This window comes from Pistacia vera, unplaced genomic scaffold, assembly GCF_008641045.1.
Source record: "Pistacia vera cultivar Batoury unplaced genomic scaffold, PisVer_v2 Contig228, whole genome shotgun sequence".
Lineage (NCBI taxonomy): Eukaryota > Viridiplantae > Streptophyta > Magnoliopsida > Sapindales > Anacardiaceae > Pistacia > Pistacia vera.
In genome coordinates, this window is record NW_022196033.1 from 525,068 (window position 1) to 538,503 (window position 13,436).

At 40.6% G+C, this 13,436-nt stretch overlaps 1 non-coding gene across 1 annotated transcript; it reads right to left on the bottom strand.

Moving 5' to 3' along the window:
• Positions 1-6,737: 6,737 nt before the first annotated feature.
• Positions 6,738-6,844, bottom strand: LOC116131092. The gene has a single exon (XR_004128201.1). It is a non-coding gene; the product is annotated as a small nucleolar RNA R71 (small nucleolar RNA).
• Between the last annotated feature and the right edge of the window lie 6,592 nt (positions 6,845-13,436).

The window sequence follows — 13,436 nt, forward strand, 5'->3', positions numbered from 1 at the left end:
ACATGAGTTGTTTGATGAAATGCCTAATAGAGGTTTGAGTGTGAGTAATGAACCTTAATTCTTGCAACATTGCATGTTGGCATTGCACAAGTGCATTAGTAGAGATGAATCATCCATGTGCATTGTTAATGCATTGACAGTGACCTAAGAAAGTAGGGAACTTTGTGTATAGAAATACCCTATGATAGAGGCTTAGTGGGTAAAATTACCCTAAGGGTAGAGAGCATTAAAAATGCTACAATAGAATAGTTAGAAGAGTAGTATATTGGGATGATGCTTTGTGATCATCACCCAACCGTTTATGCGGATTGATGCTTTGTGATCATCATCCAATAGCCTTGGAGAGATGGGTCGATGCTTAGTGATCGTCACCCAATGAGTAATAGGAATGGGTAGATGCTTTGTCCCACTACCCGATTAGTTAAGAATATGTAGGTTATGCTTTGTGATCATCATCCAACGGCTAGAGAGTTCTTTATGCTGGTGATCATCACCCGATAGTGACGAAGACGGTAAATGCTTGGTGATCATACCCAAATTCATGAGGAACGGGTAGGTGCTAGGTGATCTCCACCCTTAGTTAGGAGGAATCGAGTTGGTGCTTGTGATCCTCACTCGGTATCACAAAAGAGGTTGGTACTGTGTGAATTCCACCCTAGCCATAGAGAGTGAGATGGTGCTGTGTGAACGCCATCCGGCCGTACCTCCGTAAGATGAGGCCATGATGTTTTAGAAACAGAAATAGAAACAGAATTAGAAAAGGAAAGAATTAAGAGTCACACACGGGACAGACAGTTAGAGAGTTTTACTTACTGAGCATTATTTGTGCTCACCCCGTTATTTTTCCTTTGTGGATGCAGGTTCTAGGTGTGATGCGGTTGGAGGGCGTCGGCGACGAGGAGCAATAGCTACACGGTTCCCCTATTTTGTCTTTTAAAATGCACTTTAGTAACAGTAACCTTTGGTATAAAGACATGTGAATTGTAATGAAGAATCATTTTGGGCCCAATTTTCCATTGTTAATGCATGCATTGTACTAGTTTTCAGTAGGTGTTACAGAGATTGTGGTCCACTCTACTGATACTGAGAATCACACTTGAGGACAATGGTTAGAGCCTTGGATTTTGTGAGTGCTTGTTGGCTTTTTCACATTTGAGTTGATGGTAGGAGCTATCAACGTTGGTGATTAAGTTTGTTGGCCTACCTAATCAACTCATTTTGGCTTGTTCGCCAAAGTGAAGGTTTGAAATGCCGATGGGATCTCAATCCACTAGGAAATTCAACTAGCTTTCCCGAGTTAATAGTGAGGGCTATTGACTGAGTAAATAGTGGGAGCATCATTTAATAAAGACCATATTAAATAATAAGAACTTTATAATGACTTTATTTTTCTCAGTTGTAGATTCATCAAAATAGCATTCTGAACCTGCGACCGATAATCGAGAAAGAAAATAGGTTGGACGGATCTAATTTCTCAATGGTATCATAATCTTTGGATTATACTCAAGTCAGAAAGAAATTGTATATCCTTGAAAAGCCTACTTGGCTAAGCTTGATCCTGATGCCACTTAGAAGTAAAGGACTTATCAAAATGTCCTTGATGATGCTGACATCGTTCATACTTGATCTTAGCATCGATGACACCTATGCTGCAAAAGTAGCTGAGAATATGGACGTTTCTTCCATTATCTACACCTCAAGGAGATTTTCCAAACAAATGCTTGACATGAGAGGTACAAGGTGTCAAAGCACTGTTTAGGAGTCTCTAACTGAGGGATCCTAAGTTGGTCAGATGATCGAGCATATAGAGCTTGAGACTTTGGGATGTGCTTGGATGCAGAATTACAAATGGATTTATTTTGCAATCCTTTCCTGACTCTTACGCTCCGTTCATAATGAATTTCAATATGAACACGATGGAGAAAACCCTGTCAGAACTTTTGAACATGTTGAGGACTGCAGAGCAAGACTTAAAAAAGTCCAGCTTGTTTTATTGGTTCTGCCGTAAAGCAAAAGGTAACGGCAAGGTAAGCGAAGCCCAAGCCCAAGCCCAAAGGACATGTTGCTCTTGGTCTTGAGTGGCATAGGGAAGGGCAGGGTAGTCTGCTTCTTTTGGGACAAGCTTGGCCATTGGAGGAAACACTGCAAGGCTTCCTCACAAAAGAAAGTTGATGCTATGACTTCAGGTATTTTTATGATTGAGATTAATTTCTCTCCCTCAACATCTTGGGTCATTGAACACATGTGGGTACTCACAGTTACTGATGTGCAAGGACTAAGGCAGAGTAGAGTGCTTGCCAGGGAGAGTGGACCTACGAGTTGGAAATGGAGCACATGTGGCTACACTAGTTTAGGGACTTACTGTTTATCTGTAACACCCCACTTGAGGTACGTACTTAAGATTTCTGTATATTTAAAGGCTCATTGATTTAGCTTCAAATGAGTTTGTATGTTGATTTGTTTGTTGTTGCCTTGAAATTGTTTAAATTTGGTGAATTTGGAAATCCAATCTTCGCTGGGGCGAAAAGAAGCTTCGCCGCACGAGGAGGAGCTGCACCCACGGGTAGGTTCGCCCTGTTTCGCTGGGGCGACGGAAATTTCTTCCCGCGGCGACGAGCCTAATAAAAGTTTCTGAGTTTTCTAGAGAATTCTCCTTTTGGGGCACAATGACCATTCTACCCCTAATTAGTAGGAAAAGTGGGGAGTAAAATGTAAGAATTTTTAGAGATTGTGTTAGAGATAAGGGTGTTTTGCAAAGAATCAAAGGATATGATGGAATTTTAGCAAAAGTGCAAGGGCAAAATGGGAAAGGAAGGTTATAAATGAGCTAAAAAGAGTTAAAGGTAGAGAAAAACCCTTTATTCATTCATTTCCACTGCCTCTTCCATTGTCTAATTTCTCTTAATTTCTCATCCAATTTTCCCAAGATTTCTAAGGGATTTAGGAGTTTTTGAGTCGAATTTCATCTAAAGCATCCTAAGGTAAGGATTCTTGCTTTAGATGTGAGTTTTCTTATAGTTATATTGAAGTCTTATTTGGTTGTTGCTGTTCTTGTTGTTGTTTTGAGTTGTAGAGAGAAGAAAAGACAACAAAGGAAAGGAAAAGTGCTAGAGAAGTCATTTTTTTTCACAAGGTAAGTAGATCCTAACTAAATTGAGATTTGAGAATTTAGTTGAATAGAGTTTGAGTATGTATATGTATGTTTTATATTTGTTGAGATGAGATGATATGAGATTTGTAGTGATGTATGATTGTTGAATATATTGGATATGAGAAGTGTTTTAATAGGTGTTGAGAAATGGAACTTGAGATGAAGTTTGAGAGATGTTGTGTAAACAGATTTGGAATTGCTTTTCTTGACAGGGATTATGGTTATATGAGGGAGTTTTCTATCATTTTGGATGGCTAGAGAATGAAGTATAGTAGTAATTTTAGTAGAGTGTTTATATGCACATGAATTGGTTGATGAAATGCCTAAGTGAAATATGCCCTGTCACTACCGTGACTTTCTAAGTAATTTTTGGACATCTTACGGATTGAACTGGGCTGAGACAAAAACATAGAAGTTATAGCCCTATTTCTAAGCTTTAAAGCGAGACCAAAACTGTAGCAATCCGAGGTGTATAACGCAAGTTATGGCCTTTTTAGTGTGACCTGTGCAGAATGACTGTTTTGAGGAAATCTTGCATTTGGCATTTCATAAGTGTATTAGTGAGCATGAGCTATCCATACGCATTTTTATGCACTTAAGAAGTAGTTTGAGACATAGTAGAGAATTTGAGTATAAGTTACTTTAAGGGTAAAGAGAAAGAGAGATTAAGCATTAGAGAACAAAGAGAAAAAAAGAGCATAGAGTAGGTTGTGCGATGGGGAACCCGTGAGTAATGGGTAGAGTATTCCCGCATGTACGCCGCATTGAGAGAACGGCATGAGTATGAGAAAGAGAAGTGGTGTAGCCCGTGAGAGTGCATGCGGATGAGGGCTATACCCGAGTACCCGAGTACCCGAGAGAGAGATTATATACTCACATGGCCAAGGGTTCCGAATCCATGTATAACTGAGTCCGATCGGCTGAGGATGAGTAGAAGTCACAGAGAGCGGGAGTGAGCCCCGGCCGTGCCCCCGGTAAGATGGGGTCATGACTTACTAAAGAGAGTTAATAGAAAAGAGTTCTAAGAAAGAGAAATAGAGAGAGAAGTACCAAAGAGAATTTGAATGAGAATTTGTAAGGAAAGAATTAGAGAGAGAGTTACGGGGTTAGACGATTAGAGGATTTACTTACTGAGCATTATTTTAGTGCTCACCCTGTTGTTTTTCCTATGTTTTGCAGGATCTAGGTGAGGACACGGTCGGATGGACGCCGGCGTACGAGGGGAAGCGGTTGCACTGTCCACCATGTTTTTGACAATTTTGTATAAAATATGTATATGTTTGTAAAGAATATATATGTTTAATAAAAAGAAAAATTTGGGGCCAACTCTTTATACTATTTTATATGTATTTTATTATGTACATTCTTATGAGTATTTGAGTAGAAAGTGGTTGTCACGTTATCTTTGCCTACAAGCTTGTTGTTGGAACTACATAACTGTTATCACGTACCTTCTATTTTTAAAAATATTATTTCAGTACCCGCTTTTTATAATATGGGGTATCTGATAATCCGAGAATTATACTGTTTTAATTAGGCTTTTTGGCCGGATTTTAGATACTCTTTAGCTCATTGATGCCTGAATTGCTACTTAATTCTATACATTTTGTGTTGTATGCCAAAATGGACATTTTGACCAAATAATGAGCGAATTGGAGTTTTTGGACCCAGAAGTAAGCGAATCTCAGAATTTGGGAGAGTTTTGAAGCAGAGTGAAGCACTATGAAGCTTGTTTTCATTTGGAGAGCATCGAAGATCGAAGATTCAAGCAAAGAAGCAAGCGGAGGGCAATTCTATAATTTTAGAATTCTTCATGAAGGTTCGCCACGGTGAAGTCTATTCTTCACTGCAGCAAAAACTGTTATGCACGAGATTCCTTTTTTACCTCATCACCGCGGCGAAATTTCTTCTTCGCCGCAGCGAAGTCTGCGAATTTTAGTTTCTCCAAAATGCACAGTTTTATTTTAGGAAAGTTATAGGTCTTTTGGGGCAAGCTATATAAGAAAAACCTTGCCATTTTGAAGGGGGTTCGTCTAGTTTCGTCTGATATTCATTGAGTTTAGAATAGAATTGACATTTTTGTGGAGAAAGGGAGAAGATTTGAGATTCAACCTTGTGGATTCTTCAACTATGGGAGATATCTTTTCTTTTCTCTTATTTCAATATGTTGACTACTATGTTTAATGTTTCTCTTGTTGTTTGTGTTGACTTAGTTATGAACTAACCCATTTTGGGTTAGGGTTTTGATGCAACTCGGATTTCTATGGGTTAATCAAGTGATTTTTGTTATTTTCATATTCTATTGCAAAGATTGTGTGGTTATTCTATTTTTATTAATTTTATTTGATGAATATGATGAGACTAAGAAATAAATCATGTTGAGCTTCTTGGGTAATCACCATTATAGTATTGAATGCTAGAGAGAGATTTGAGAATCAATGAAATCAACCTAGAATTCCATTAGCTTAATGAACTTGGATCTATTATTCTTCAAATTGTTGGGTGCGGAAGTCTAATAGGGGAAAGTAGGAATTCATAGCCTGAAAATGTATGTTTGACAACTTAGAGAATTCAATTTACAATCCGTGCATGTGAGTGTGAAAATAGCATAATCCGTGAAATTCATCCATAGAGTCCGAATGAAGTCAAAACCCTAACCTTTTGTTAAATTGATATTACTCTTGTTTCATATTCTTGCTCTCATTAATTAGTTGTTTTTATACTTAGTAAGTTTTGTTTTAGTTTTAGTTTTAATTTCTCCCATCAATCCAAACAAATTCGGTTTCTCCAACTTGAAAACACTTAGGAAAATTAGTGCTTAACAATCAATCCTCGTGGGAACGATACTCACACATCACTTTATTACTTTGTGCGACTAGTGCACTTGCTACACATTGCATGATGTAATTACAACGCATCAAGTTTTTTGCACCGTTGCCGGGGATTGATTTTTATGTTAACATTGAATTTTTCTTGTGTTAGCTAGATTGGAGTTTATTTTTGTTTTAATTGTTGTTTGTTTAATTTTTGTTGTTCCTTCGGTTGGTTTGTGATCTTAGTTTTACTCTCTTTTTGTGTAGTTTATGCGAAGAGCAAGACGTCAGCTAGTGGTTCCTATTGATCCTGAGATTGAAAGAACCACTAGAAGACTTAACAGAGAAAGAAGAGAAAGAGAGGCTACAGTTGAACCGAAGTCATAGTTATTGAGATGGCAGAGAATATAACATTAAGGGAATTCTAAGTTCCCTTAGTTGATGGTAGTGGGTCGAGCATAACTAGACCAGCGGTACAAGCCAACAACTTCGAGATAAAGCCAGCAATAATCCAAATGATACAGCAGTTGGTACAGTTCAAGGGAGATTCGAAGGAAGATCTAAATCTGCATATTACAAAATTTTTAGAGATTTGTGATACTTTCAAGTCAAACGGAGTGTCAGATGATGCCATCAGATTGAGACTGTTCCCGTTTTCATTGAGGGATAAAGCTAAGGGATGGTTAATGGCATTACAATCAGGAACGATCAAAACATGGAATGATTCAGCACAGAAGTTCCTAACCAAATTCTTTCCTCTAGCAAAATCGACAAAGCTGAGAAATGATATCACATTGTTTCTACAGGAAGACTCAGAATCATTGTATGAGGCTTGGGAGAGATACAAAGAATTACTGAGGAAGTGTCCACATCATGGGTTGCTAGTTTGGATGCAAGCCCAAACGTTTTACAATGGATTGATGGTGAATGTGCAAACTATGGTAGATGTAGCCTCGGGAGGAGCACTATAGAATAAGACACCGGAAGAAGCTCATGAGTTGCTTGAAGTTTTAGCAAGTAACAACTATTAAAAATCTAGTGAAAGGGTGCAACCGAAGAAATCTATGGGTCTTCATGAAGTTGATGCATACACAGCCATTTCAGCCCAACTCACAGCACTTCAGAAGCAGTTGGGAAGTATGCAGGTAAATTCTATTCAAGCTCCTCAACTAATTTGTGAATTTTGTGCAGGTGGTCATGTGAGCAGTGAATGCCAAGTGGGGAACACATTTGCTTCAGTGTCTTCATCATTGGAGCAGGTTAATTACTTGGTAGAAATCAAAGGCAACCAAACAACCCATACTCCAACACATATAATCCTGGTTGGAGGAATCATCTGAACTTGTCTCGGGGCAATCAGAACCAACAGAATCAGCAAAACAATCAATGGAACCAAAGAGCATTGCCAAACAACCAAGCAGGGGTGAATAATCAACCAGGAGAGCAAAGAGTGACAAAATTGGAGGACATGTTTTGAAAGTTTATGCAAGAGACCATAGGTTTTATGAATGAGACGAGGATGAATTTCAGAAATCAAGGGGCGTCTATTCGGAACTTGGAGGTACAGGTGGGGCAATTGACTAGAAAGCTAAATGAGAGACCACAGAGGTCCCTACCGAGCAACACAGTGACTAACCCACGTGAGCAAGCAAATGCAATAACTCTGAGAAATGGGATAGGTTAGAAGAAGTAGAACAATCAGGAAAAGAAGGAAGCCCACCAAAAGAAAAGGAAGATTCTGATGAGGAAGTTGATAAAGAGATAGTTGCTGAATAGAAAACAACCAGTTCTAGGGTTGATGAACAAAAGCAGGAAGAGAGGCAAAGACAAAAGAAAGAGAAACTACAATTTCCCGAGATACCACCAGAGTTGGCACATCACACTCCTTCCATGCCTTTCCCTCAGAGACTCAAGAAAAAGAATCAGGATAAGCAGTTTTCCAAATTTGTTGAAATATTTAAAAAACTGCATATTAACATTCCTTTTGCAGATGCTTTGCAACAGATGCCGAGCTATGCAAAATTTCTCAAGGAGATTTTATCAAACAAAAGGAAGTTAGAAGATGAGGAAACAGTTATGCTTACGGAAGAGTGCAGCGCCATTCTCCAGAAGAAACTACCCCCAAAAGTCAAAGATCTAGGGAGTTTTACTATTCCTTGCATTATATGAGACATTACTTTTGATCGAGTTTTGTGTGATTTAGGTGCAAGCATCAATCTAATGCCTTTTTCTGTTTTCAAGAGATTGGGAATTGGTGAAGTGAAGTGGCGTGCTGTCGTAGGCACCCAGAATTAAAACCTTCCGAACCTAACTACTGAACTGTAAATAGGGTAAGCAAGGGTCGATCCCACGAAGAGTGTCTAGCCGAATTTGATGTTATGTGAACAAAGCTGGGGGGTTTTGTGTAAAACAGAAAACNATAATACGGTAAGGCTATCATAGTGTTGAACGACCCTGTCGAAAGGCAGTGACTGATCTCACTTGTCAAGGTTGTTTGGTGACAACCTGGTGCAAGACATGGGTGCTTGCTGTAGGCGATTACACCGCAGCAAGTTCACTGGACTGACCCACCAAAGGATTCCATATAGATGGTAACCCTAGTGTCGATGGAACAAATCCTCTAACGAATGGTGGTGCATGTGATCCTTAGACTTGAGATCACTAGAGCACCTTGTGCACCGATTGGTGTAGTTTGACACTAGCCTAATGCAGTTCTTTTCAGAGCTGTCAATATGGTGGTGATTGGCTGCATCAAGGAGTGTATCAAGACTATGGTGGATCGACAGAGGATTCGTCACTCCAGGGTACGGGAGAAGTTATCTCATGGCATAATTAAGTATATGGCAATGACACTAAAACTGTGGCCACAGTGGGATTGAATTGTTGCTCTATCCGGTTTATAATACGGGTCACTGGTCCAGAAACTGAATACATAATATCGAGAGTCACCGAAGGTTGACACTATTTCTATGCCTTCATCTTGTCAAGATAACGTATGATGAAAGGATCGAATTGCACGGTAACTATATCATTGACAAGTAGCTACTTTGCTGAATCTGAATCTATCGAGTGGCCATGATGCCTTGCTATGGGCCAATCTTAGTCTATGTATTAGTAAGACGATTAATCGGTGTTAATCGCGATACTATACACTACCGGTATGATGAGGAGTCTATGGGTCACACACATAGAAGATAATTTAAGAGCCAAGAAGAAAGAAGGACGTTTTCATCTTTTTGGGCGAAAGGATATTTTGGTAATTTTACAGTGCAATTAAATTTGTTGAGGTCATAGCCTTTATTTAATTTGTTAGAAAAATTAAATAAGTGAAATTATGGTTAAATGTGTGTTTGTACATATTTAATTAAATCATCATTATTGTTAAATGTCAATTGATTTTAATTGAGATAATGATGAATTAAATTAAAATATCTAATTGGGAGTGTTTGGCAAATTTGGGGGTGTTTGGGTTGGAGCCCAAGACCATTCCATATGCGAATAGGGCAACTAAAATAACACTATAAAAGAAAATGTTTTAGCTGAAAATAAAGAGTGTTATTTTATTATTTCATTCTTCATTGAAAAGAGAGAAACCTCCAGCCCCAAAATACTCTCCCACGCCAGTTTTTGGTTTTTGCGAAAATCAAATACCTTTTGTTTTCTTCTTGATTTCTTAAGGCCAAGGAGGATCTAACAAATCCCTCCTTGGTTCTTGTTGATTGTCTTTATGTGGACCTCTACAGTTCGATCCTACACTTGGATCGGTAGCAAACATGTTCAAAGACAATATTGGTGGAGCCTCCAAACGTGGGTATGGTTTCTTAAACCTTGAACTAATTTTTTTGCAGATTTGATTATTTTATATAAACTGTGATTTTTGTACCCAGATCTTGGTTCTAAGGAACGATCCATAGAGTTTATGTTTTTGTTTTCCGCTGCGTAACTGGGTCGTTTACTAACACTGGTTACAGGAGATCTTATCTTTGTGAGATATTTGGTTAAGAACTACAACCTCAAATCCATGGCCACAATGAAATCAAGTTGGTGCTCGAATCCAATTTTATATAGTCATGAGCTTCGAGAACCAATTATAGAACATGGCAAGGCAGCATTTTGAGGTAGACACTATTCCTATACCTCAAACCTTGATGATACATAAGATGATGAAATGGATCGAATTGCATGGTAATCATACCGTAGATAAGGTAAGCCTAACTGCTGATTCTTTGCTTACCAAGGAATCATGATGCCTTGCTAGAGGCCAATCTTGATTGGTGTATGAAAACACCAATTGGTTGATGCCTAATTAATTATCGGGACATTGCCGGTAAAGTAAAGAGCCTTCAGGTCACACACATAGAAGGCAGTTAAGTGAGAAATGGAAATAGAAGGACAATCTTGTCCTTGGACCGAAAATGGAGTTTCAGTAATTTGAGAGTCTAGGGGCTTTTTCATCATTATGGGCGAAAATGACACTTTAGTAACTTTGCTAAGGGGTTGACACCATTATCCAATTTATTAGAAGAGGATTTAGCGAAATTGGAATCATATTAATTTTAATTACTATGGAAATATATATTTAATTATATATATGGAATTAAATAAATAGTATTATTTATTTAATTTAGTATTTAAGAGATATCATCCTTCCATTTAGGATTAGTGCAATCCTTCCAAGATAGGAATTCAAGGATTGCAATCCCAGTTGAATTCCTATTTGGAATAGAACTATAAAAGGAGGAGGGTTTTTAGTTTGAAAAAGTGAATTCCTTTCGGCAAAATAGTTTAAAAGAAATTGAACTATTTCTCTCTCCCTAACCCTCCCAAATGCATGCCAAAATCCTAGGCACCAAGAGAGTTCTCTCTCTCAATTTCTGCCACCTTCACTTGAGCCCTCTGATTGATCTAGCGGTCAATTTGTGGCAGCCCCGGATTCGGCACACAGCCCCGGCGACCCCACCATTCTACTCAGTACTGTCCCCCCCCCCTTAAGGGATTTAAACTCGCCTCCCACACCACTCGAAACCGGGACCAAGGGGCTATAGTCCAACCGGGAGCATGGTGTGTACCATCAGGCCAGCTGGCCTGATGGTACACACCATGCTCCCGGTTGGACTATAGCCCCTTGGTCCCGGTTTCGAGTGGTGTGGGAGGCGAGTTTAAATCCCTTAAGGGGGGGGGGGGGACAGTACTGAGTAGAATGTGGGGTCGCCGGGCTGTGTGCCGAATCCGGGGCTGCCACATTTAAAAGGCGCCTTTTTATTGTGGCAGCCCTGGATTCGGCACCCAGCCCGGCGCCCCCACTCATCTGAAACTGTCCCCCCCCTTAAGGGATTTCTTTCGCTTCCCCCTGGTTCGATCCCATTCCCCAAGGGGCTATAGTTGAATGAGCAATACCACGAGTACCATCAGGCTAGCTAGCCTGATGGTACACACCATGCTCCCGGTTGGACTATAGCCCCTTGGTCCCAGTCTCGAGTGGTGTGGAGGCGAGAGAATCCCTTAAGGGGGGGGACAGTACTTGTGAGGAGCGGGCCAGCTGTGTGTCTGGTCTGGGCCTGCTATGTGGTCTGGCCTAAGCCCGAGCTGTGTGGCAGGTTGCTCCAATAAAAAGTGCCTTTTTATTGTGGCAACCCCGGATTCGGCACACAGCCCCGGCGACCCCACTCATCTGAAACTGTCCCCCCCCTTAAGGGATTTCTTTCGCCTCCCCCGTGGTTCGATCCCATTCCCCAAGGGGCTATAGGTGAATGAGCAATACCACGAGTACCATCAGGACAACTAGCCTGATGGTACTCGTGGTATTGCTCATTCACCTATAGCCCCTTGGGAAATGGGATCGAACCACGGGGGAGGCGAAAGAAATCCCTTAAGGGGGGGACAGTTTCAGATGAGTGGGGTCGCCGGGGCTGTGTGCCGAATCCGGGGCTGCCTGGCCTGATGGTACTCACCATGCTTCCCAAATGACTATAGCCCATTGGTCTTGGGTTCGAGTGGTGAGGGAGGCGAAAGAGAAATCCCTTAAGGGGGGGGACAGTACTTTGTGAGGAGCGGGCCAGCTGTGTGTCTGGTCTGGGCCTGCTGTGTGGTCTGGCCTAAGCCCGAGCTGTGTGGCAGGGGTTGCTCCAATAAAAAGGCGCCTTTTTATTGTGGCAACCCCGGATTCGGCACACAGCCCCGGCGACCCCACTCATCTGAAACTGTCCCCCCCCTTAAGGGATTTCTTTCGCCTCCCCCGTGGTTCGATCCCATTCCCCAAGGGGCTATAGGTGAATGAGCAATACCACGAGTACCATCAGGCTAGCTGGCCTGATGGTACACACCATGCTCCCGGTTGGACTATAGCCCCTTGGTCCCGGTTTCGAGTGGTGTGGGAGGCGAGTTTAAATCCCTTTAGGGGGGGGACAGTACTGAGTAGAATGGTGGGGTCGCCGGGGCTGTGTGCCGAATCTGGGGCTGCCACACTAATTCTAGGACCTATGTCTTTAACCACACCATTAGTTGAAATAAGCTCAATTTATTAGATCAAAACTTGATCAATGATCCTAATTAAGTCTACTAATAAGGGTGTACAAGTTTAGGCCTTGAGAATCTTGCAAATGGGTCCAATAAGGGTTCATGTGGATCCTCCCTTTTGGAATAAGACTTGGGCTGGATTGGACAACTTCAACACTTGGGCTTCCTTCTTGGTGGGCTTGAGATTCCTTTGTTGAGCTTGGGCTTGGAATGGTTTGGGCCGAAATGTTTCGACTCTCTCCCTCCTTGGAGCTTGCTTGGGCCAAATTTCGTCCATTGCATTCCACATTCCGCAATCCAAGTGTTTTAGGATTTGGAGTGAAATTCTTCAATCCAACCGAATTTGCAAGTGTTTTAGAACTTGTAATTCCTTGTCCACTCCTGTTTACAAGTGCTTTAGGACTTGTAAACGTATCACCTAGCCACTGGAGAAAACATTACAAGACCTTCCTAGCTAGCAAGAAGAAGAATGCATCTTCTTCTAAAGGTATGTACATGACTGAAATCAGTGTATCTCCTATTACATCTTGGGTTATTGACATAGGATGTGGTTTTCATATTTGCACTTCTGTGCAGGGACTACAACAGAGTAGACTGCTCAATTGAGGAGAGTTGAACCTACAAATTGGGAATGGAGCACACATTGCTGCATTAGCTGTAGGGGTTTATTATTAAAGTTTCCCTTCGGGCCTTGTATTGGAACTTGAGAATTTTTTTTTTTTTCCTTCAATTCTAAAGAATATTATTTTTGTGTCATCTTTGGACAACATTGGATATTGATATATGATATTTAACAGATTGCTGTCAATTAGTTTGAATGATATTCAATAGAGAATTGCAAGATTACATAACGGTTGGTCTGTTTTGGAGTTAAATAATAAAGAGACTTTCAATCTAGAGAATAAAAAAGCCAAGGTTGATGGCTCTAATCAAATGTACCCTTGGCATTATGGGCT